We start from the raw sequence: 22,500 nt of genomic DNA, 5'->3' as shown, positions 1-22,500 counted from the left end.
AATGATACAAATGGTAATACTTTTGTTTTCCCAATAAGATGAAAGAAATGAGAAAGCGATAGACTTGGGATAAAAAGGAGATGGTAGCTGCTTGTGGCAGCTGGATAATAGAGAGAGAGAGAGAGAGAGAGAGAGAGAGAGAGAGAGAGAGAGAGAGAGAGGGAGAGAGAGAACCAAGAAGCACAAACTTAAGCGAAAGATGAACCAGAATGTGACAAGAGCAAAATACTGGGGAATAAACCAGGTAGGTAAAGGAATAGAAATAAAGGGAGGTAATAATGAAGATACTTGAAGTTGTTTAAAGCCACTTTAGAGACACTTAAAAGACAGGTGCTGGAAAACCCTTACGGGTTTTTCACTTCATTAGAGATGATAATTTTATCGTACACTGGTTAATTTCATAGCCATGTTTCTTATCACTTCCTTTCTCATCTCTCCCACTTATTTCTCTCACTTTCTCATTTGTTGTCTTCTCTCACTTAACCTCCTTTTCTGACCGTCTTCCTCATCTTCCTCATTCACCCTTTACTCAACGTCCTTTCTCTCTCCGAACTCTTTCTCATCTTCCCCTCTTACTCATCTTCCTTCCCCTCCCTCTTCTCCCCCTCCCTCTTCTCCCCCTCCCTCTTCTTCCCCTCCCCACCAGCCGTCCATCATGATGGCAGCAGTGGTTGTACCTCACTAAGGTAACGACCCGAGAAGGGTCGGGTCGTTCCTCCCTCACCCCTCCATCTTCACTCCATCTCCTCCCTCACCCCTCCATCTTCACTCCATCTCCTCCCTCACCCCTCCATCTTCACTCCATCACTCCATCTCCTCCCTCATTCCACCTTCCCATCACCCCCACTCCTCCCTTACCTCATCTCCTCCCACTCGGTGGCCCGGTGGCCTGGTGGCTAAAGCTCCCGCTTCACACACGGAGGGCCCGGGTTCGATTCCCGGCGGGTGGAAACATTTCGACACGTTTCCTTACACCTGTTGTCCTGTTCACCTAGCAGCAAATAGGTACCTGGGTGTTAGTCGACTGGTGTGGGTCGCATCCTGGGGGACAAGATTAAGGACCCCAATGGAAATAAGTTAGACAGTCCTCGATGACGCACTGACTTTCTTGGGTTATCCTGGGTGGCTAACCCTCCGGGGTTAAAAATCCGAACGAAATCTTATCTTATCTTATCTTATCTCTCCACCTCCCTTATCCCATCTTTCTCACCTCACTCCATAACCTCATCCCATTACCTCACCCCATCACCTCATCCTATCACATCACCCCATCAAATCAACCCATCACCTCACCCCATCATATATAATTACGAGTTACTGTGCCTTATCAATGAATATTTACAGTTTTAATTAAAATATTACGCAGAATAGCGATTTTGTAAGTAAATTAGGCAGGTTTTTTTGGATATAAATATAAATTTGATAAGTATTAATACATAAATCGCAAACAGGCGAAATTATTTACAAAAATTATCTCTGTCCACAGGAGGATTCGAACCTGCAAACTCGGCATCAGAGTACACAGTGCTTTATCCACACATCCAGACGCTGGAGACTGGTTGTGTGTGTGATGTCGAGTTTGCTGATTCGAATCCTGCTGTGCAACGCTCTTCTTGCTGAATAAGGCAGGTGAAAATTTGTGTATGCTACAATTTCGTAAAATCATTCTGAACCTAACGGAAAAATATATTTCATTGTGTTTATTATTAAATTATTGTAAACTTGTCTAAAATATATTTAGTTGGATTAGGCTAAATTAAATTGCGTTTGTTATGATAAGGTCATGTAAGTTTTTTAAGGTTCTTTTGGGACAAAATTATTAATTTTTACATTAACATAAATGAAAAAATGCATCTTTAAACGTTTGAGAAAATTTTAGAAAGGACTTAATTTTAAATGAGTTCTTTCTAACTGACCAGTTTTACCTATTCGGCACGATATATATATAACATATAAAACTAACATTTACCTCGAAATGACATTTTAAATGTTAATGGTTTTGGGAGGTTCACCTCAATATTTACGACAGAGAAATATCGAGAGTCGAGGGAGAATATGTACAAGGGGAAACTTGTATATTTCAGGTTTTAGGAGCTAAATCAGGAATGTGTATTGGTGAGTTGCTTCGCAGCTGCTACTTTGGTGGAAAGGAAAGGATATATGAAGTCCAGGAGCTGGAGTACTGTCGGTGATGAGGTCGTGGAAGTTGGACCGATAATGACAGCTGGTGAGGCGTGGACAGAGTAAAGTTAGGTTGGGTTGGGTTAGGTTAGGACACGTGGTTAGGTTAGGTTGAGTTAGGTTAGGACACATGGACAGAGTAGGTTTAGGTTAGGTTGGGTTAGGTTAGGACACGTGGTTAGGTTAGATTAGGACACTAGGTTAGGACACGTTGTTAGAGTAAGCTTTTCATTTAATGATGCTCTGTTCTTGATGGAGCTTCATCAGTTGGTAAAGCTCCACCAAGAACCAAGTATTTTTTTAAATAACACAAACTTAGATTGAAGAAAGACGATCAGAGAGTGGGTTCAGGTTCAGGATAGTGGGTTCAGGTTCAGGATACTGAGGAGAACTGCTCCAGTAGGTTCAGGATACTGAGGAGAACTGCTCCGGTAGGCTCAGGATGCCGAGGAGAACTGCTCTGGTAGGCTCAGGATGCCGAGGAGAACTGCTCCGGTAGGTTCAGGATACTGAAGGGAACTGCTCCGGTAGGTTCAGGATACTGAAGGGAACTGCTCCGGTAGGTTCAGGATACTGAAGGGAACTGCTCCGGTAGGTTCAGGATACTGAAGGGAACTGCTCCGGTAGGTTCAGGATACTGAAGGGAACTGCTCCGGTAGGTTCAGGATACTGAAGGGAACTGCTCCGGTATTACCTGGAGAGAGTTCCGGGGGTCAACGCCCCCGCGGCCCGGTCTGTGACCAGGCCTCCTGGTGGATCAGAGCCTGATCAACCAGGCTGTTGCTGCTGGCTGCACGCAAACCAACGTACGAGCCACAGCCCGGCTGATCAGGAACTGACTTTAGGTGCTTGTCCAGTGCCAGCTTGAAGACTGCCAGGGGTCTGTTGAGGGAGGCAGTTGAACAGTCTCGGGCCCCTGACACTTACTGTATGGTCTCTTAACGTGCTAGTGACGCCCCTGCTTTTCATTGGGGGGATGGTGCATCGTCTGCCAAGTCTTTTGCTTTCGTAGTGAGTGATTTTCGTGTGCAAGTTCGGTACTAGTCCCTCTAGGATTTTGCACGTGTATATAATCATGTATCTCTCCCTCCTGCGTTCCAGGGAATACAGGTTTAGGAACCTCAAGCGCTCCCAGTAATTGAGGTGTTTTATCTCCGTTATGCGCGCCGTGAAAGTTCTCTGTACATTTTCTAGGTCGGCAATTTCACCTGCCTTGAAAGGTGCTGTTAGTGTGCAGCAATATTCCAGCCTAGATAGAACAAGTGATCTGAAGAGTGTCATCATGGGCTTGGCCTCCCTAGTTTTGAAGGTTCTCATTATCCATCCTGTCATTTTTCTAGCAGATACGATTGATACAATGTTATGGTCCTTGAAGGTGAGATCCTCCGACATAATCACTCCCAGGTCTTTGACGTTGGTGTTTCGCTCTATTTTGTGGCCAGAATTTGTTTTGTACTCTGATGAAGATTTAATTTCCTCATGTTTACCATATCTGAGTAATTGAAATTTCTCATCGTTGAACTTCATATTGTTTTCTGTAGCCCACTGAAAGATTTGGTTGATGTCCGCCTGGAGCCTTGCAGTGTCTGCAATGGAAGACACTGTCATGCAGATTCGGGTGTCATCTGCAAAGGAAGACACGGTGCTGTGGCTGACATCCTTGTCTATGTCGGATATGAGGATGAGGAACAAGATGGGAGCGAGTACTGTGCCTTGTGGAACAGAGCTTTTCACCGTAGCTGCCTCGGACTTTACTCTGTTGACGACTACTCTCTGTGTTCTGTTAGTGAGGAAATTATAGATCCATCGACCGACTTTTCCTGTTATTCCTTTAGCACGCATTTTGTGCGCTATTACGCCATGGTCACACTTGTCGAAGGCTTTTGCAAAGTCTGTATATATTACATCTGCATTCTTTTTGTCTTCTAGTGCATTTAGGACCTTGTCGTAGTGATCCAATAGTTGAGACAGACAGGAGCGACCTGTTCTAAACCCATGTTGCCCTGGGTTGTGTAACTGATGGGTTTCTAGATGGGTGGTGATCTTGCTTCTTAGGACCCTTTCAAAGATTTTTATGATATGGGATGTTAGTGCTATTGGTCTGTAGTTCTTTGCTGTTGCTTTACTGCCCCCTTTGTGGAGTGGGGCTATGTCTGTTGTTTTTAGTAACTGTGGGACGACCCCCGTGTCCATGCTCCCTCTCCATAGGATGGAAAAGGCTCGTGATAGGGGCTTCTTGCAGTTCTTGATGAACACAGAGTTCCATGAGTCTGGCCCTGGGGCAGAGTGCATGGGCATGTCATTTATCGCCTGTTCGAAGTCATTTGGCGTCAGGATAACATCGGATAGGCTTGTGTTAATCAAATTTTGTGGCTGTCTCATAAAAAATTAATTTTGATCTTCGACTCTCAGTCTGGTTAGCGGCTTGCTAAAAACTGAGTCATATTGGGACTTGAGTAGCTCACTCATTTCCTTGCTGTCATCTGTGTAGGACCCATCTTGTTTAAGTAGGGGCCCAATACTGGACGTTGTTCTCGATTTTGATTTGGCATAGGAGAAGAAATACTTTGGGTTTCTTTCGATTTCATTTATGGCTTTTAGTTCTTCCCGCGATTCCTGACTCCTAAAGGATTCTTTTAGCTTAAGTTCGATGCTTGCTATTTCTCTGACCAGTGTCTCCCTACGCATTTCAGATATATTGACCTCTTTTAGCCGCTCTGTTATTCTTTTCCGTCGCCTGTAAAGGGAGCACCTGTCTCTTTCTATTTTACATCTACTCCTCCTTTTTCTTAGATGAATAAGCCTTGTGCATACATCGAGTGCCACCGAGTTAATCTGTTCTAGGCATAAGTTGGGGTCTGTGTTGCTTAGTATATCTTCCCAGCTTATATCGGTTAGGACTTGGTTTACTTGGTCCCACTTTATGTTTTTGTTATTGAAGTTGAATTTGGTGAATGCTCCCTCGTGACTAGTCTCATTATGTCGGTCTGGGGCTCCACGCATACATGTCTGAACCTCAATTATGTTGTGATCTGAGTATATTGTTTTTGATATGGTGACATTTCTTATCAGATCATCATTGTTAGTGAAGATGAGGTCTAGTGTATTCTCCAGTCTAGTAGGCTCTATTATTTGCTGGTTTAAATTGAATTTTGTGCAGAGATTTAAAAGCTCATGTGAGTGTGAGTTTCCACCAGAGCTGCCTCCTGGTGTTATTACTGCAACAGTATTATTTGCTATATTCCTCCATTTTAGGTGCCTTAAGTTGAAATCCCCCAGGAGCAAGATGTTGGGTGCAGGAGCTGGAAGATTTTCCAGACAGTGGTCAATTTTTAACAGCTGTTCCTGAAATTGCTGGGATGTTGCATCCGGAGGCTTGTAGACTACCACAATGACTAGGTTTTGGTTCTCGACCTTTACTGCTAAAACTTCCACTACATCATTTGAGGCATTAAGCAGTTCTGTGCAAACAAGTGACTCTGCAATGTACAGGCCAACCCCCCCCCCCTTTGCCTGTTCACTCTGTCACATCTGTATAGGTTGTAACCTGGGATCCATATTTCGTTGTCCAAGTGATCCTTTATGTGGGTCTCAGTGAAAGCCGCGAACATTGCCTTTGCCTCTGCAAGCAGTCCACGGATGAAAGGTATTTTGTTGTTTGTTGCTGGCTTTAGACCCTGTATATTTGCAAAGAAGAATGTTATCGGACTGGTGGTATTGTTGGTACTGGGGGGGGATTTTTTTTCCGGCATTAGTATCTGTATCTGTTGGTTTGGAGTGGAGGCCATCGACTGTGGTTCCACTCCAGGAATGACTGGATTTGGTGTACGATTTCTGCCATTTCCTGCCAGTTTTTTTTCCTTCCTGGCACTAAAAAACCTCTCCCTCTTGAGTGGCTGTGGCTACCCAGGTTTTCCCATGGCCTGGATGTTTTGTATCTTTTCGTCCCCTTTAGATGGTATGCCTGGCAATTTAAGTTATAGCACAGTCTTTCCTGTACTGAAGAGGTACACAGTTCAGGGTGAAAAAGCTTACAGGAAGGGAGTTTGCATTTTCCTGTTGTCATATGGGCATGGCATTTTCTAGGGTGGTCATAGTTGCACGTCCCATCTGTTTTTCCAGATTTCCCATGCCAACAGATACCAAGTGCATAGTATGTGCACAGGCTTGGTTTCCGTTTGCCTTGGGTTTCTGTGACTGTATTCCCTGTTGGTGCATGTTTCCCTGTCTTACTTCTATCCTCCCTAGCACCAACAATGGAGCTCCCACCAGTTGTTTTTGGTAATATATCCTCACTATTGCTAGTGGAGTCCTCTTGTTTGCTATTTCCTGCGGTATTTCTAGTTTGCAATATTGATTTTATCTTATCTTTGACTACACTTGTTTCCCTGCTATGGCTCCTGTCCCCTATGAGGTCATTTATGTATTCCTTCCTGCGTATAATTCCCGACTACCTGGACAAAATCTCCAGCTTCACCATTACTGTCTCCCAGGACAGCATCTCCAGCTTCACCATTACTGTCTCCCAGGACAGCACCTCCAGCTTCACCATTACTGTCTCCCAGGACAGCACCTCCAGCTTCACCATTACTGTCTCCCAGGACAGCACTATCAGCCCCACATTTACTGACTACCAGGACTTCATCTCCAGCCTTACAGTTTCTGACTACATGGCCAGTATCAAGGGCAGTACCATTCAGCCCAGACTTTTTATGTTCCCATCTGTTGTAGAAAGCTTCCAGGTTTTCTATGAAAGCAGCTTTGATGTTGTCCTCTTTTAATACCCTTATGATTTTAGTCCACAGATTTATCTCATTTGGGCATACCCAAAAACACTTCCCTGTTTTAACACTGCTTGTAGCTAGTTCTTGGATATCTGCACAAGGGGCGTGACACCAATTTCCACAAAAATGACAATTTACCCATGTGGAAGCCCGTTTGACTGACCACAGACTACACACAGCTTCATAATGATTTGAATGGTTGATTTACTGCAATTCTACTAGCAACCTCTTGAATATTCTATTAATAACCTCCTTAAATGAAGCTCTAGCTATTTGTATTTCTGTTTCTAACTGTTTTTGTATATTGGACAGCTTACCGTGCACGTTCCTGATTTATATTTAATGTTTGTGTTTATAAGGGCGCCTACAACCCCATCCGTTTACAGTCTGCTTTATTGTCCAACGAAACCGTTTGAAACCAGTCAAGGGTTCAGACCAATCAAGGGTTCGGACCAATCAAGGGTTCGGACCAGTCGATCTGATCTGATCTGTGGGTCACTTATTTAAAACATACTGGTCGGTGATTTGAGCTAACACATGAAGGATCTACTGAAAATTATCTACCCGAGTAATATGTGATTTGATTGATACAAAAGTATAACTTGCGTGTTGAAGAAACTGGTGACTGCTGGCAACTCCTACAATGACGAACGGTCAGGTTCAGGGAACTGCTCTGGTAGGTTCAGGATACTGAAGGGAACTGCTCCGGTAGGTTCAGGATACTGAAGGGAACTGCTCCGGTAGGTTCAGGATACTGAAGGGAACTGCTCCGGTAGGTTCAGGATACTGAAGGGAACTGCTCCGGTAGGTTCAGGATACTGAAGGGAACTGCTCCGGTAGGTTCAGGATACTGAAGGGAACTGCTTCGGTAGGTTCAGGATACTGAAGGGAACTGCTCCGGTAGGTTCAGGATACTGAAGAGAACTGCTCCGGTAGGTTCAGGATACTGAAGAGAACTGCTCCGGTAGGTTCAGGATACTGAAGAGAACTGCTCCGGTAGGTTCAGGATACTGAAGGGAACTGCTCCGGTAGGTTCAGGATACTGAAGGGAACTGCTCCGGTAGGTTCAGGATACTGAAGGGAACTGCTCCGGTAGGTTCAGGATACTGAAGGGAACTGCTCCGGTAGGTTCAGGATACTGAAGGGAACTGCTTCGGTAGGTTTGTACACATTAGGACATCTTCAGCGGATTCGCCTCTTTTCTTGTACCTTGAAACAAGAGAACGAGAAACTACTGCCATAAAGAATGCTTCTACACAACGGTACCTGTCCCTGTTATGGTCTATGTAGACCACTTCAGCAGTGTCTCGGTGCACGAGATGTTCCTCGTTAGACTTACGCACGACGCAATGGTTGCTGGTGTGGTCTCTGTTATAAACATCTTTGTGTTCCTGAACACGTGTGGGAAGATTCCTTGCAGTTTCTCCTGCTTAAATCTCATTGGTTGTGAGTGTTACGGTGAAGTCAATAAACTGTGGAAAAATAAGACTTTTGTGTAGTTTAGGATATTTATTAAAGAGAACGTTTCGCCACGAATGGTTTCATTAACAGAACGTATTGTATTCTCTACGTGGTGTGGTAGTATACTCCTACTACAATGGTAGGTAAGACACATAGGCAACAGTTAGGCAACTTTATTCCAAAACGTTTCGCCTACACAGTAGGCTTCTTCAGTCGAATACAGAAAGTAGGCAGGAACAGCAGAGACGTGAAGACGATGTAATCAGTCCATCACCCTTGAAGTCGTAGAATTTGAGGTTGTCAGTCCCTCAGCCTGGAGAAGTTCAGTTCCATAGTCAGGAATAAAGTTGCCTAACTGTTGCCTATGTGTCTTACCTACCAACCTGTCGGTATTGTATACCAATTTGATGTTCATCCTACTACACTGTTGGTTGTGTCGTAGTGATGTCTCCTCTTGTTGGGTGTGTCTTAGAGATGTCAGGTTCTATGATAGATGGCGTGGCTGTCCTTTATGAGGATATTACTTCTAGAGAGGAGAGAGTCTGCGTATTATTGTTGGCCATCTCCCCTGGTAGGATTACGGATTTTAACTCAGGAAATCATAACAACGCGCGTGTAAACAAACGACGGAAATGATGGGCCTCTGAGTTACAGGGATGACATCAACTTGACTCTACCCTGCCTTAAACCTCATCGTCTTAGGCATCAACTTGCCTCCTTAATATACGAATTGAATAAAGTGGATTGCTAGTTGGATGTGTTACTGACCACTTAAGGTATGCTTGCTAAGGTTACATAGTCTAGATGACCCTGAAGCTATTTTTTGGCCACTTAAGGTGCATTTGTTGACCTGGAGAGGATATCTCGAGGGCCAACTCCCCCGCGGCTCGGTTCGTGGCCAGGCTGTTACTGCTGTCTGCACGCAAACCGACGGACGAACTACAGCCTGGCTGGTCAGGTTAGATGACCCCAAAGTCATTTTTTTATAGATTCTATTAGTTCAACTCTCTAGTCCATGTCCATTATACATCTATAATGGACATGGACAGTTATAATAGACATGTATATTGAATGAATATGTATAATGGGAACATGACGTACCAGTGAGCTCGGTCACTCGAGATGTATATTAAACATAGCAGTTTATATATTTGGAAAACCCTGGAGGTGAGCTTTGGCTGTGAGTTCCCTTATAACGCTCCACTATACACAGGAATTTTTAGTAAATACGATTGGAAAAAAAGGTACATCCATCATTGAACAATACTTGAAAGAAAGATTTCTTTCGGATTTTTAACCCCGGAGGGTTAGCTACCCAGGATAACCCAAGAAAGTCAGTGCGTCATCGAGGACTGTCTAACTTATTTCCATTGGGGTCCTTAATCTTGTCCCCCAGGATGCGACCCACAACAGTCGACTAACACCCAGGTACCTATTTGCTGCTAGGTGAACAGGATAACAGGTGTAAGGAAACGTGTCGAAATGTTTCCACCCACCGGGAATCGAACCCGGGCCCTCCGTGTGTGAAGCGGCAGCTTTAGCCACCAGGCCACACATATATTCTGTTGATTCTGGGAAATTGACCTGAATGGAGGAGCTTCGTTAGTTAACTGTTGTGTCTGGTAGTTGATGTGTGATCTGTCTCATGATACAGTATGCAAAACAACCATAGGGGGGGGGGAGTTGAATGATAGCTCTAGGACTTTCATATTGAAATCAACACAGGAATTTGCATTGTTGCAGAAAGGAGGACGTCCACGCAAATATGATTGCTTGGATCTCCTGTTTTCTGCAACATTGCTAGCTCCTGATATGTTGATTGCAACACGAGAGACCTAGAGCTATCATTCAACTTCCCCCCGTGGTTGTTTTGCATCTTGCATCGCTTGTTTGCGATATCTGCATGACAAAATGTGTACCAGCATCTTGTCGATACTTGAATTTCGTATTATTAATGGTACACATTACCAAGGATAAGGCTGCCACCAGTATTAAAATCCCCTCTATTCGACTGAAGAAGCCTGCTGTGTAGGCGAAACGTCTCGGCAATAAAGATACCCATGTGTTGCCCATGTGGCTTATTCGATACTGCAATAACTCGCCTTTTGTGTGAGTGCTGAGGCAATAAGGGCGGCTTCCAAACAATGGCGTCTGTTGAGATTAAATTCTATATAGATCGGTACTTGTTTACGAGGGAGTTATTATGTAACTATAAATACCTGTATATGTCTATAGGAGCAGAGCTATGCTCGTATTGTGGCGTGTGTGTGTGTGTGTGTGTGTGTGTGTGTGTGTGTGTGTGTGTGTGTGTGTGTGTGTGTGTGTGTGTGTGTGTGTGTTCAGTAACCCGCATGCAGACAGGAAATTAATTGATCTGTATATTTCGACCCTTTCTGGGCTCTCTCTCTCTCTCTCTCTCTCTCTCTTGTCATTACTTTTTACTGAGGCCAGCAGTAACAGCCTGGTTGATCAGACCCTGATCCACCATGAGGCCTGGTCTCAGACCGGGCCGCGGGGGCGTTGACCCCCGAAACCCTCTCCAGGTAAACTCCAGTTAAATTCTCGTCTTCCCTCTCGTCCTTCCCTCTCCATCTCATCTCCGTCACATCTTCCCTCTCTCCCACTTCCTCTCACCTCCCTTACCCCCCCTCTCACTTCTATCACCCTCCCTTCCCTCCCTCCCTCCTTCCCTCCCTCCCTTCCCTCCCTCCTTCCCTCCCTCCCTCCCTCCCTCCCTTCCCTCCCTCCTCCCCTCCCTCCCTTCCCTCCCTCCCCTCCCTTCCCTCCCTCCCTTCCCTTCCCTCCCTCCCTTCCATCCCTCCCTCCCTTCCCTTCCCTCCCTCCTTCCCTCTCCTCCTTCCCTCTCTCCCTTCCCTCCTTCCCTTCCTCCCTTCCCTCCCTTCCCTCCCTCCCCTCCCGCCCCTCCCTCCTTCCCTCCCCTCCCGCCCTCCTTCCCTTCCCGCCCGTCCCGCCCTCCTTCCCTTCCCTCCCTCCTTCCCTTCCCTCCCTTCCCTTCCTCCTTCCCTCCCTCCCTTCTTCCCTCCTTTCCCTCCCTCCCTTCCCTCTCCTCCTTCCCTCTCTCCCTTCCCTCTCTCCCTTCCCTCTCTCCCCTACCTCTCTCCCTCCCTTCCCTCTCTCCCTCCTTCCCTCCCTCCCTCCCTCCCTTCCCTCCCTCCCTCCCTTCCCTCCCTTCCCTCCCTCCTTCCCTCCCTCCCTCCTCTCCCTCCCTCCTTCCCTCCCTCCCTCCTTCCCTCCTTTCCCTCCCTCCTTCCCTCCCTTCTTCCCTCCCTCCCTTCCCTCCCTCCCTCCCTTCCCCCCCTCCCTCCCTCCCTTCCCCCCCTCCCTCCCTCCTTCCCTCCCTCCCTCCTTCCCTCCCTCCCTCCTTCCCTCCTTTCCTCCCTCCCTCCCTCCTTCCCTCCCTCCTTTCCTCCCTCCCTCCTTCCCTCCCTCCCTCCCTCCCTCCCTTCCCTCCCTCCCTTCCCTCCCTCCCCTCCCTCCCCTCCCTTCCCTCCCTTCCCTTCCTCCTTCCCTCCCTCCTTCCCTCCTTCCCTCCTTCCCTCCCTCCCTTCCCTCCCTCCCTCCCTCCCTTCCCTCCCTCCCTTCCCTCCCTCCCTCCCTCCATCTTACCTCCAGCAGAAAGCTCCACAATCTATCGGAGACGCATCACTTTCTGGGTCGAGGGCAGCCATTTTTCAGCAGCCTCAGCTGTTATTAACCATACCTTTTCCAGGCCTTTTATGTTAGGTATATATATGTGAAGGTCTGTTTAGGTACCTTACCGAGACCTTATGGGTCCCCTGACCTCCCTTTCGATTTTATTGAATTTAATAAACGGTGATATGAAGAGAGTTCTCAAGGGCTGGTATTAAAGGAAATAGCTACAGACTCCTTTATTGAAGACATTTCCGTCCTGGGTTCTTGATCACCTTGATGTGCTTGAAACAATCAAGGTCCCATGACTGAAAGGTCTTCAGTAAAGGTATTCTTCAATAAAGGTATTCTGAGTGTAAGGTTGAGGGACTGATTACCTTATCTTCTTTCGAATAATATCACTGAGCTGTCACAATCTTTTGATTTTTTTCCTGTAAAGTGGGAGGAAGTGCAAAATAAACCCAGTGAGGAGCAGGGGTGCCGTGGGCACAGTAAGAGAACACTGTATCAACATCCGTAATTCCAGATTATTCAACATCTTAGCAGAATTTTTTTTTTTTTTTTTTCGCCGGTATTCTCCCGGCCCGGGTCTTTTCCAAGTAGTGGTGACCCGGCCTTGGCTCCCTATCTGGGGAGTGTCTCGAGACTTAAGTCTCCCATGGGAGGAGGTACAAGTACCTCCTCATCTTTGGGACCAAGTGTCCCCAGGCCTAGCAACATTCCCCGCCCTCACGGGGCTCGTAGGGAGAAGCTAGGCCTCTGGTCTGCCATCTACCCCGCCTCAAAAGGGCTCGTGGGGATGGCAGTCTTATGAGCCGCAGATGGTAGCAAGCTCAGGCCTCTTTAGCAGAAGTTATCAGAACCACTGCTGGGTCAAGTGTGGAAGTTTTCGAGTGGAAACTGGACAAGAATCTTCACCAGGTGCCATACCAACCAAGCTGTAATGGATATGTGGGTCAGCGGGCCACCAGCAGCAACAGCCTGATCGACCAGGCTAATACCAAATGAGCCTGGCCCAAGGCCGGGCTCTGGGAGTGGAAAAATTATCGGTTTTCATCTAAGGTATATCGAAGGTAAAGTGCTAAATTCGCGTGGGTGTTTTATCGTAAGGATTATTAGAGACTCGATCCTCCGTCCTCTTATATTTAGGTATATCAACCTAGATTCTTCTCATATGTTTACCTAGTTTATTTTCTTGTTTTCCTCAAGTATATTGACTTTGTGGGTTCATTATGGCTGCATATCACCAGTACACCTCCATTCAAGAATACTTTTATCACTAAAATAGGGAATAAAACTTCGATATCCAGGGGAACGTGAGTTTAGGCGAGTCACTTAGGCCTCAGACAATTGCTGGAGCATTACGACCTGGTTACCTGGTTACCTGGAGGTTATTCCAGGGATCAACGCCCCCGCGGCCCGGTCCATAACCAGTCCTCTCGATGGATCAGGGCCTGATCAACTAGGCTGTTACTGCTGGCCGCACGCAGTCCAACGTACGAGCCACAGCCCGGCTGATCCGGCACTTCGTCGATGCTGTGGAATGCAAACAAAATGCAGTTGTAGTGTTCTCTCTAGACTGGAATATTGCTGCATATTAACAGCCCCCTGTAAGGCAGGGAGAATAATAGATCTGGAGAATGTACACGGACACTTCACTGCTCGTCAAGGTTCTTTCACCTAAATGTTTGTAAACGCCTTGAATCCCCCGAAATCTACTCCCTGGACCAAAGGCGAGAACGATGCATCATACAACTGGGAAATTCTGGAGGGATTTGTCCCAAATCTGCACACTGAAAATACTACCTATGAGAGCAAGAGGCTGAAAGACTGAAGTTTGCGATTGAGTTTGATCTTCTGTTGGAGGTTAGCTGTGGTGACTGTGCTGAGAATATGCTCAGCAGTGTGTTGGTCAATCTGAAGATTGGCCCTCATATTCCTTGCAGTTTCAAAGGTTTCCTTAGCGATGTTAGAAAGTTCTTCGGCACATTCAGTTAAGTAAGCTTGGGTAGCTGGAGAGAAGGGGTGCTTGGAGTTGGAGAGTTGTGCAGGAGTAGACTTAGGGATCACTTTCTCTGCCAGGCAATCTTGTAGGAAGTTGTGTCTGTTGCGATAGCTGTGAGCACGAAGAAGGGTGTCCAAATAACGTCTGCATGAAATGTCCATTATGTTGGGGTGTCCGACAGATTGTAATAAAGTTGGTAGAATTACCGACGTTGCAAAATACTCCCAGTGAACAGCAAGGGTGTAATGAGTACACTAAGTGATAGCTCGATAAGTGCAAAGGGACCAAGACTCTTCATAGACAAGTGTAGTTACTAACAGACTCTAGTTGTTCTCTGCAGGGAAATTAATAAGTTTAAGTTAGTTCGTAATATTACCAGCTGGGATGTACTGCCTACATTAGACTTGCGTGCGGCTAGTACCAACAACTTGCCAACATTACCACCACCACCACTTCCACTACCAACATTAATACCACTACAACCACAACCTCTACCAACATTACTACCACTAGAACCACCACCTCTACCAACATTACTACCACTAGAACCACCACCTCTACCAACATTACTACCACTACAACCATCACCTCTACCAGCATTACCATCACCTCTACCAACATTACCACTACCAGCACCCTCTCACCACCACCATCCTTGCCAAGACAGTCCACCCCCACCCCTGCCAACACCACAAACAACCTTAACTCCCACAGAATATTGACCTTTCACACACTAACCATTCTAGGCATAACACCAGTGACTTTAGCCTCTCACACGACCTCATTATAGGCCAAAAGCTTTTGGCCAAAGCGAAGCTATTGTGTATGGTTACTGAGGCAAGTTCTGCCAGGTAATTCAAAGCCTTGCATTTCACCTCACAGCTCTGTTTAATGCATTAGTAACTCAGCCCAAGTACCAGCGGCAGCAAATACGAACAGTTGCTTATGTGGCAACGGGAGCGTCAGCAGCAGTAGCAGTTGTATAAGTAGCTGTTGCATAAGTAGCAGTTGCATAGGTAGCACAATTAGTTGCACAGGTAGCAGTTGCATAGGTAGCAGTTTCATAATTAGCAGTTGCATAAGCAGCAGTTGCATAATTAGCAGTTGCATTGGTAGCTATTTTATAGGTAGCTGTTGCGTAAGTAGCGGTTGCATAGGTAGTGTTGCATAAGCAATTGCATAAATAGCTGCATAATCAGTAGTTGCGTAAGGAGAAGATCGGTAAGCAGAAGTTGCAGTAGAGCAGCTGTAGCAGCAGCTATTGCGGCAGGTTACAGCAGCAGCAACAGCTGTAGTATTAGCACTAATGATGGCAGCAACAGTAGCAGCAGCATACGTAGCAATAACAATTTCAATATCAACAGTAGTAGCCGTAATTGTACCAAATGTTGTCAGATTTAAACACCAGTTTCATTACTCTACGATGTTTAAAACATTGTCACAGTCGGGCACAGGAGACAACACAGCTCCGTTTTTGTTGGTTTTTCTAATATTAATCAGGGGAAATTAGGAAAAAGATATTGAGATTAATTAGTAATGAAATGATCGGTTTATTGGGAATTTCTTCCTTAACATCATGGTAAACATCGTGGGCGGTGAGAGGTAAACATTGGCCGCCATGTTGAGAAAGATGGTGGCCGGCGTCGATTTATTTTTTGATTCGTTAACCGATGATTTTGAGGAGATTACGAAATGTAAGAGCTTAAAATTCTTCACATAATATATCTGAAACTTTCCTTCGTCGGAAAAATAAGCATTTTATTCCTAAAATAGTTACGCTTTCTTCAGGTCTGTATGTCTGGCTCTCTCTTCTGTTAAGAGGAAGAAAGTGGTTCATATGTTTGTCTCTTGTGTGCAGGTTATGTGTATAAAATATTCCATTGGTGAGAGTCATCCATATACTCAGGTATGTCAGAGGCAGCTGGTGTTTCTTGTGCCCGACTCTCAAGTACGCCTCACCCACCTGTGAGTAAGGTGACTTTAATTCTTCACGGAGTACAGTAAAGTTTACCTTATTGTAGCAGTTATGTCAGTTCATAAACCAGCTACTGAAAATCGATTACTGTTTGGAAAACCTTCCAGCTCCATCCCCAAACATCTTACTGCTTGGTGATTTCAACCTAAGGCATACAAAATGGAAGAATGTAGCAAATAATGTTATAGCTGAAACAATCCCCGGAGGTAGCGCAGATGAAAGATCACACACACATGAGCTACCAAGTCTCTGCGAAAAACACACCTTAAGCCAGCAGATAGTGGAGCCAACAAGACTAGAAAACACACTTGACCTTATCTTCACAAATAATGAGGACCTGATAAGAGACAAGAATATCAAAAACAACTAATTCCGATCACAATCTAATCGAAGTCCAGACGTACATGCATAGGGGTCCTGAACAGCAGAATGCATGTACCTGTGAAGGTGTCTTCACAAAATACAATTTCAACAACAAGAACATCAACTGGGACCAGGTAAACCATGTCCTAAACGAAACATGTTGGGAAGATGTCCTAAATGACATGGATCCAAACCAGTGCCTTGAAAGGATCAACTTCCTGGTAGCCGAAGCATGTTCTAGGCATATTCCCCTAAGAAAGAAGAAGAGCAGGAGTAAACTGGAGAGAAAAAGACGCTCCCTCTACAGAAGACGACGAAGAGTCACTGAGCTCCTCAGGAGTGCTAGAATATCTGATACACGAAAGGAGGCGCTGACCAGAGAAGTGGAAACTATCGAACTTAAGCTAAATGACTCTTACAGGAACCAGGAGAGGCAGGAGGAGCTTAAAGCTATTAGTGAAATTGAAAGAAATTCAAAATATTTCTTTTCATATGCCAAAAACAAGGCAAATACCACATCTAGTATCGGGCCCTTACTCAGACAGGATGGGACTTACACAGACGACAACAAGGAAATGAGTGAAATATTGAAATCCCAGTACGACTCTGTGTTTAGTGAACCACTAATCGGTCTGAGGATCGACGACCCAAATGATTTCTTCATGAATGAGCCTCAAAACTCCATAAATGTATGCCAGATTTCCGACATTACCCTAACTCCGATAGATTTCGAAAAAGCCATTGACAACATGCCTATGCACTCAGCCCCGGGCCCAGACTCGTGGAACTCTGTTTTCATTAAGAACTGCAAGAAACCCCTCTCGCGTGCCCTAAGTACACTATGGAGGAGGAGCTTGGACATGGGTGAAATTCCACAGTCACTTAAAACAACGGATATAGCCCCACTCCATAAAGGTGGCAGCAAAGCATTAGCTAAGAACTATAGACCAATAGCTCTGACATCCCACATCATAAAAATCTTTGAAAGAGTGCTAAGAAGCAGGATTGCAAATCACCTGGATTCCCAAAATCTGCACAATCCAGGGCAACATGGGTTCAGGGCAGGTCGCTCCTGCCTCTCACAACTACTGCATCACTATGACATGGCCTTGGATGCACTGGAAGAAAATCAGAATGCAGATGTAATATACACAGACTTTGCAAAAGCATTTGACAAATGCGATCATGGCGTAATAGCCCATAAAATACGTGCTAAAGGAATAACTGGGAAAGTGGGGAGATGGATCTTCAACTTCCTAACAAATCGAACACAAAGAATAGTGGTCAACAGAGTTAAATCGGAGGCTGCCATAGTGAAGAGCTCTGTTCCACAAGGCACAGTACTCGCCCCCATCTTATTCCTTATCCTCATATCAGACATAAACAGAGATATACACCACAGCACCGTATCATCCTTTGCGGATGATACTAGGATCTGCATGAGGCTGTCATCTGCTGAGGACGCGGTTAACCTCCAAGAAGATATAAACAAAGTTTTCCAGTGGGCAACGGTAAACAATATGATGTTCAATGAGGACAAATTCCAACTACTCCGTTATGGAAAACTGGAGGAGATAATAACTAGAACAGAGTATACTACTGACTCCGGCCATACAATAGAGCGGAAAAATAATGTAAGGGACCTGGGAGTAGTAATGTCTGAGGATCTCACTTTCAAGGATCACAACAGTGCCACGATCGCACGTGCAAAGAAAATGATAGGATGGATAATGAGAACTTTCAAAACGAGAGATGCCAAGCCCATGATGATCCTTTTCAAATCACTTGTTCTCTCTAGGCTGGAATACTGCTGTACATTAACATCTCCATACAAAGCAGGTGAAATCGCAGATCTAGAGAGTGTACAAAGATCCTTTACTGCACGTATAAGTTCTGTCAAGCACCTTAACTACTGGGAACGCTTGGAAGCACTTGACTTGTACTCGTTGGAACGCAGGAGGGAGAGATATATCATAATCTACACTTGGAAAATCTTGGAAGGAATGGTCCCAAATCTGCACACAGAAATCACTCCCTACGAAAGTAAAAGACTGGGCAGGCGATGCAAAATGCCGCCAATAAAAAGTAGGGGCGCCATTGGTACACTAAGAGAAAACACCGTAAGTGTCCGGGGCCCAAAACTGTTCAACAGCCTCCCATCAAGCATTAGGGGAATTGCCAATAAACCCCTGGCTGCCTTCAAGAGAGAGCTGGACAGATACCTAAAGTCAGTGCCGGATCAGCCGGGCTGTGGCTCGTACGTCGGACTGCGTGCGGCCAGCAGTAACAGCCTAGTTGATCAGGCCCTGATCCATCGGGAGGCCTGGTCATGGACCGGGCCGCGGGGGCGTTGATCCCCGGAATAACCTCCAGGTAACCTCCAGGTAACCAGCCCAAAACTGGTCCTTTTCTACTACTAGTAAAGTAGCCGCCTTGGTCGAAACGTGTGGACTCTTTTAAGCTTCATTTTATGTAGAAACAGGCAGTATATTTCAATTGGTCAGTCAGGCTGACTAACCTTTCTTGCTTTCATTTTATCATAATGTTCGTCAGGACAGAGTCCTGACACGGGTCCCAATCTTTCGACGACCCGCTAACTTACTATATCTTTCTTGAGAGGTTAGGTTAGGTAAGGTTTGTCAGGAAACAGGACAAATGTTTCCTGACGCGGGTCCTCGTCATATGATGACGCACAGCTGGAGCTTTTGTCCATCTGACCGAGGCCTTCCACTGGCTTTCTCGCTTGATTGATTGATTGATGAGGTTTGCTGGTATGGCCGCCCGGGTCTCTAGCCACATTCCCCGCCCTACGGGGCTTGTAGGGAGAAGCTAAGCACTTTGGACTGCCACTAGCCTCACTCCACTAGGCTCGAAGGGTGTGGCAGCTACGTAGCAGCAGACGATGTTAGGAAGTGCAAAGGCAGCAAGCACTACAGGATCCTATTGGAACCAGACCACAGCTTTGGGCCGCAGCCCGAGTGCTGGGAGAAGCTCCGGGATGCCTATTGCTGGGGGTGCTGACTGCTGCTGCTTCTTCACTTGTCCTTTGCACCCTCCTCTCGCTTTTATTTTCGCTTCTTCTTTTTCTTGTAGATTCGCCGGTATAATCGCCCAGCCCAGGTCTTTTCCAAATGGTGATCCGGCCTTGGCTCCCTGTCGTGGAAGTGTCTGAGACCTATGTCTGCCATGGGAGGAAGTGCAAGTACCTCTTCATCGTCTGGGACCAGCTGTCCCCAGGCCTAGCCCCATTCCCCGCCCTCACGGGGCTCAAAGGGAGAAGCTATACTACACAACACAGCACTATGCAACACTATTCTACACAACACAGCACTACACAACACAGCACTATACAGCACTACACAACACAGCACTACACTACACTGCACTATGCAGCACTACACTACACCTTGGGTTGCCACAAACCTCACCCCACTGGGCTCGAAGGATGTGGCGGCTGAATAGCAACAGACGATGTCAGAAGGTGCAAAGGCAGCAAGCACTAAATGATCCTTCTGGAGCCACACCCCTGCTTTGGGCCGAAGCTCGAGCACCAGGGAAGCTCAAGAATGCCTATTGCTGTGTGTGTTGCTGCTACTTCACTTGTCCATTGCACTCTCTTCACTGTAGGTAGGTAGGTAGTAGATTCGCTGGTATAATCGCCCGGTCCAAGCCTTTTCCAAGAGGTGGCCCAACCTTGGCCCCCCTGTCAAGGAATTCTCAGACCAATATCTGCCTTGGGAGGAGGTACAAGTACCTCCTCGTCTTCTGGGGCCAGCTGTCCCCAGGCTTAGCCCCATTTCCTGCCCCAACGGGGCTCGGAGGGAGAAGCTAGGCACCTTGGGCTGCCATAAACCCTGCCCTCACTGGGCTCGAAGGGTGTGGTAGCTGCATAACAGCAGACGATGTCAGGAGGTGTAAAGGCAGCAAGCACTACAGGATCCCTTTGGAACCACACCCCAGCTTTGGGCATTAAGCCCGAGTGCTGGGGAAGCTCGGGAATGCCTCTTTCTGTGTGTGTTGCTGCTGCTACTGCTTCACTTGTCCGTTGCACTCTCTCTTCGCTGTTTCCTCCTGCTTTATATAATTCAGAAAGTTTCACTCTAGCTCGGTGGTTACTGGCTTACAACAGCCAAACACTGTAGTGCAGATCCCTCCTAGCCGTCATAAAATAGCACTGAGGAGGTACATCTCCCAGCAACTGCTCTCAGGCTAGCTTAGTTCCTTATTGGCTGAATATGGCTTGTTCACCTAGCCAATCACAATCTTCCCCCATTCAATGGGTTCTCGCAGGGAAACGGAGTTTCTCTTGGCTGACCACAGCTTGCCAATGCAGCCAATCACCACTACGCAATCGCACAAATGGCGCTCTCATTGACAAAATAAGACTTTGCTTGACCAGCCAATCAGCACCTCACATTTCGACTGCCTCTTGTAGGAAAGCCCGGCTTTCCTATTGGCTGGACAATGAATGCACAATCAGCCAATCGTGGTTTTCGAAACAGTATGTATCATCCAATACAACCCTATTTTAATGCTGCATAGGTTCACTATTTTCTAGGTATTAATAATTGGTTATAATCATAACCATAATTTTTAAAGGGGTGGACCGATAAGCCAGCGGAAGGCCTCAGTCAGATTACCAAAAGCTCCAGCTGTGGGTCATCATATGACTAAGACCCTCGTCAGGAAACACTTGTGTTTCCTGACAAGCCTAATACCTACCTACCACTATTTTCTACCACATTTTCCATCTCTGAGTTCATTCGTTATAATTGTTTACATTGTACCTCACGAAACAGTAATAACACGATTGAAAACAGTTCCACTTGCCGTGGATTCAATCCCCACCCGTTCCGTTGTTTATTTACATTGTAACTGCAATGATGTACTCAAGAGGCAGAGATGAGTACATTGGTCACATGATAGTCACACATTGCAGAGCAGATTCACAGCAGACAAGATTATATATACGAAGGATATATTTCTCAGAGTATATATGCTAAGAGTTTAATTCCTTTTTTGAAGATTAAAATATCCTAAAGTGTTGATGTATAGGTTAGATGCAGCCTTCATGACCCTCGTGTGGTGGATAGGTTTTAAACCTGGTAAACCAACCCATTACAGTAGTCATTCACACACTTCCAACATCGTCTTTCTAACACCTTCCGTCTCCTTGTCTAACACCTCCGTCCGTCTAACATCTACGGCCGCCTGTCTAACTCGTGTTACCTCCCTCTCACACTTCCCATTTCTTTGTCTAACATCCATCCCACTGTTTAGTACCTCTCGTCATCTTGTCTGACAGTCATCCCACTGTCTCTCACGTCTCATTTCCCTGTCTGACAGCCATCCCATTGCCTCACACCTTCCGTCCCTTTGTCTGACAGCCATTCCACTGTCTCGCACCTCCCGTCTAACAGCCGTCCACGGCACCTGCGAGAGGCACTGTCTCCTTCCTAATGGTCAATTTGTCTCTAAATGCATCTGGTTTGCTCAGATTTATGTCTGCTCCTAATGACTGTACTTAGTGCCTCTTGTGGCTCTAATTTCCCTGGGAGGTGGCACCTTGCCTTAGTCGTTCACAGCTGGTGTCTGGGAAGTGGCACCTTGCCTTAGTCGTTCACAGCTGGTGCCTGGGAGGTGGCACCTTGCCTCAGTCGTTCACATATGGTGCCTGACAGGTGGCACCTTGTCTCAGTCGTTCACATCTGGTGCCTGGGAGGTGGCACCTTGCCTCAGTCGTTCACATCTGGTGCCTGTAACAGGTGGCACCTTGTCTCAGTCGTTCACATTTGGTGCCTGGGAGGTGGCAACTTGCTTCAGTCGTTCGCAGCTCACAGCTGGTGCCTGGGTGATGGCGCCTTGCTTCAGTCGTTCACAGCTGGTGCCTAGGAGATGGCGCCTTGCTTCAGTCGTTCACAGCTGGTACCTGGGAGGTGGCACATCGCCTCAGTCGTTCAAGGCTGGTGTGTGTGTATATATATATATATATATATATATATATATATATATATATATATATATATATATATATATATATATATATGTCGTGCCGAATATGTAAAACTGGTCAATTAGCA

This window comes from Cherax quadricarinatus, chromosome 87, assembly GCF_038502225.1.
Source record: "Cherax quadricarinatus isolate ZL_2023a chromosome 87, ASM3850222v1, whole genome shotgun sequence".
Taxonomy (NCBI): Eukaryota; Metazoa; Arthropoda; class Malacostraca; order Decapoda; family Parastacidae; genus Cherax; species Cherax quadricarinatus.
The sequence above is the reverse complement of the archived record's forward strand: the minus strand, read 5'-3'. Positions refer to the sequence as shown.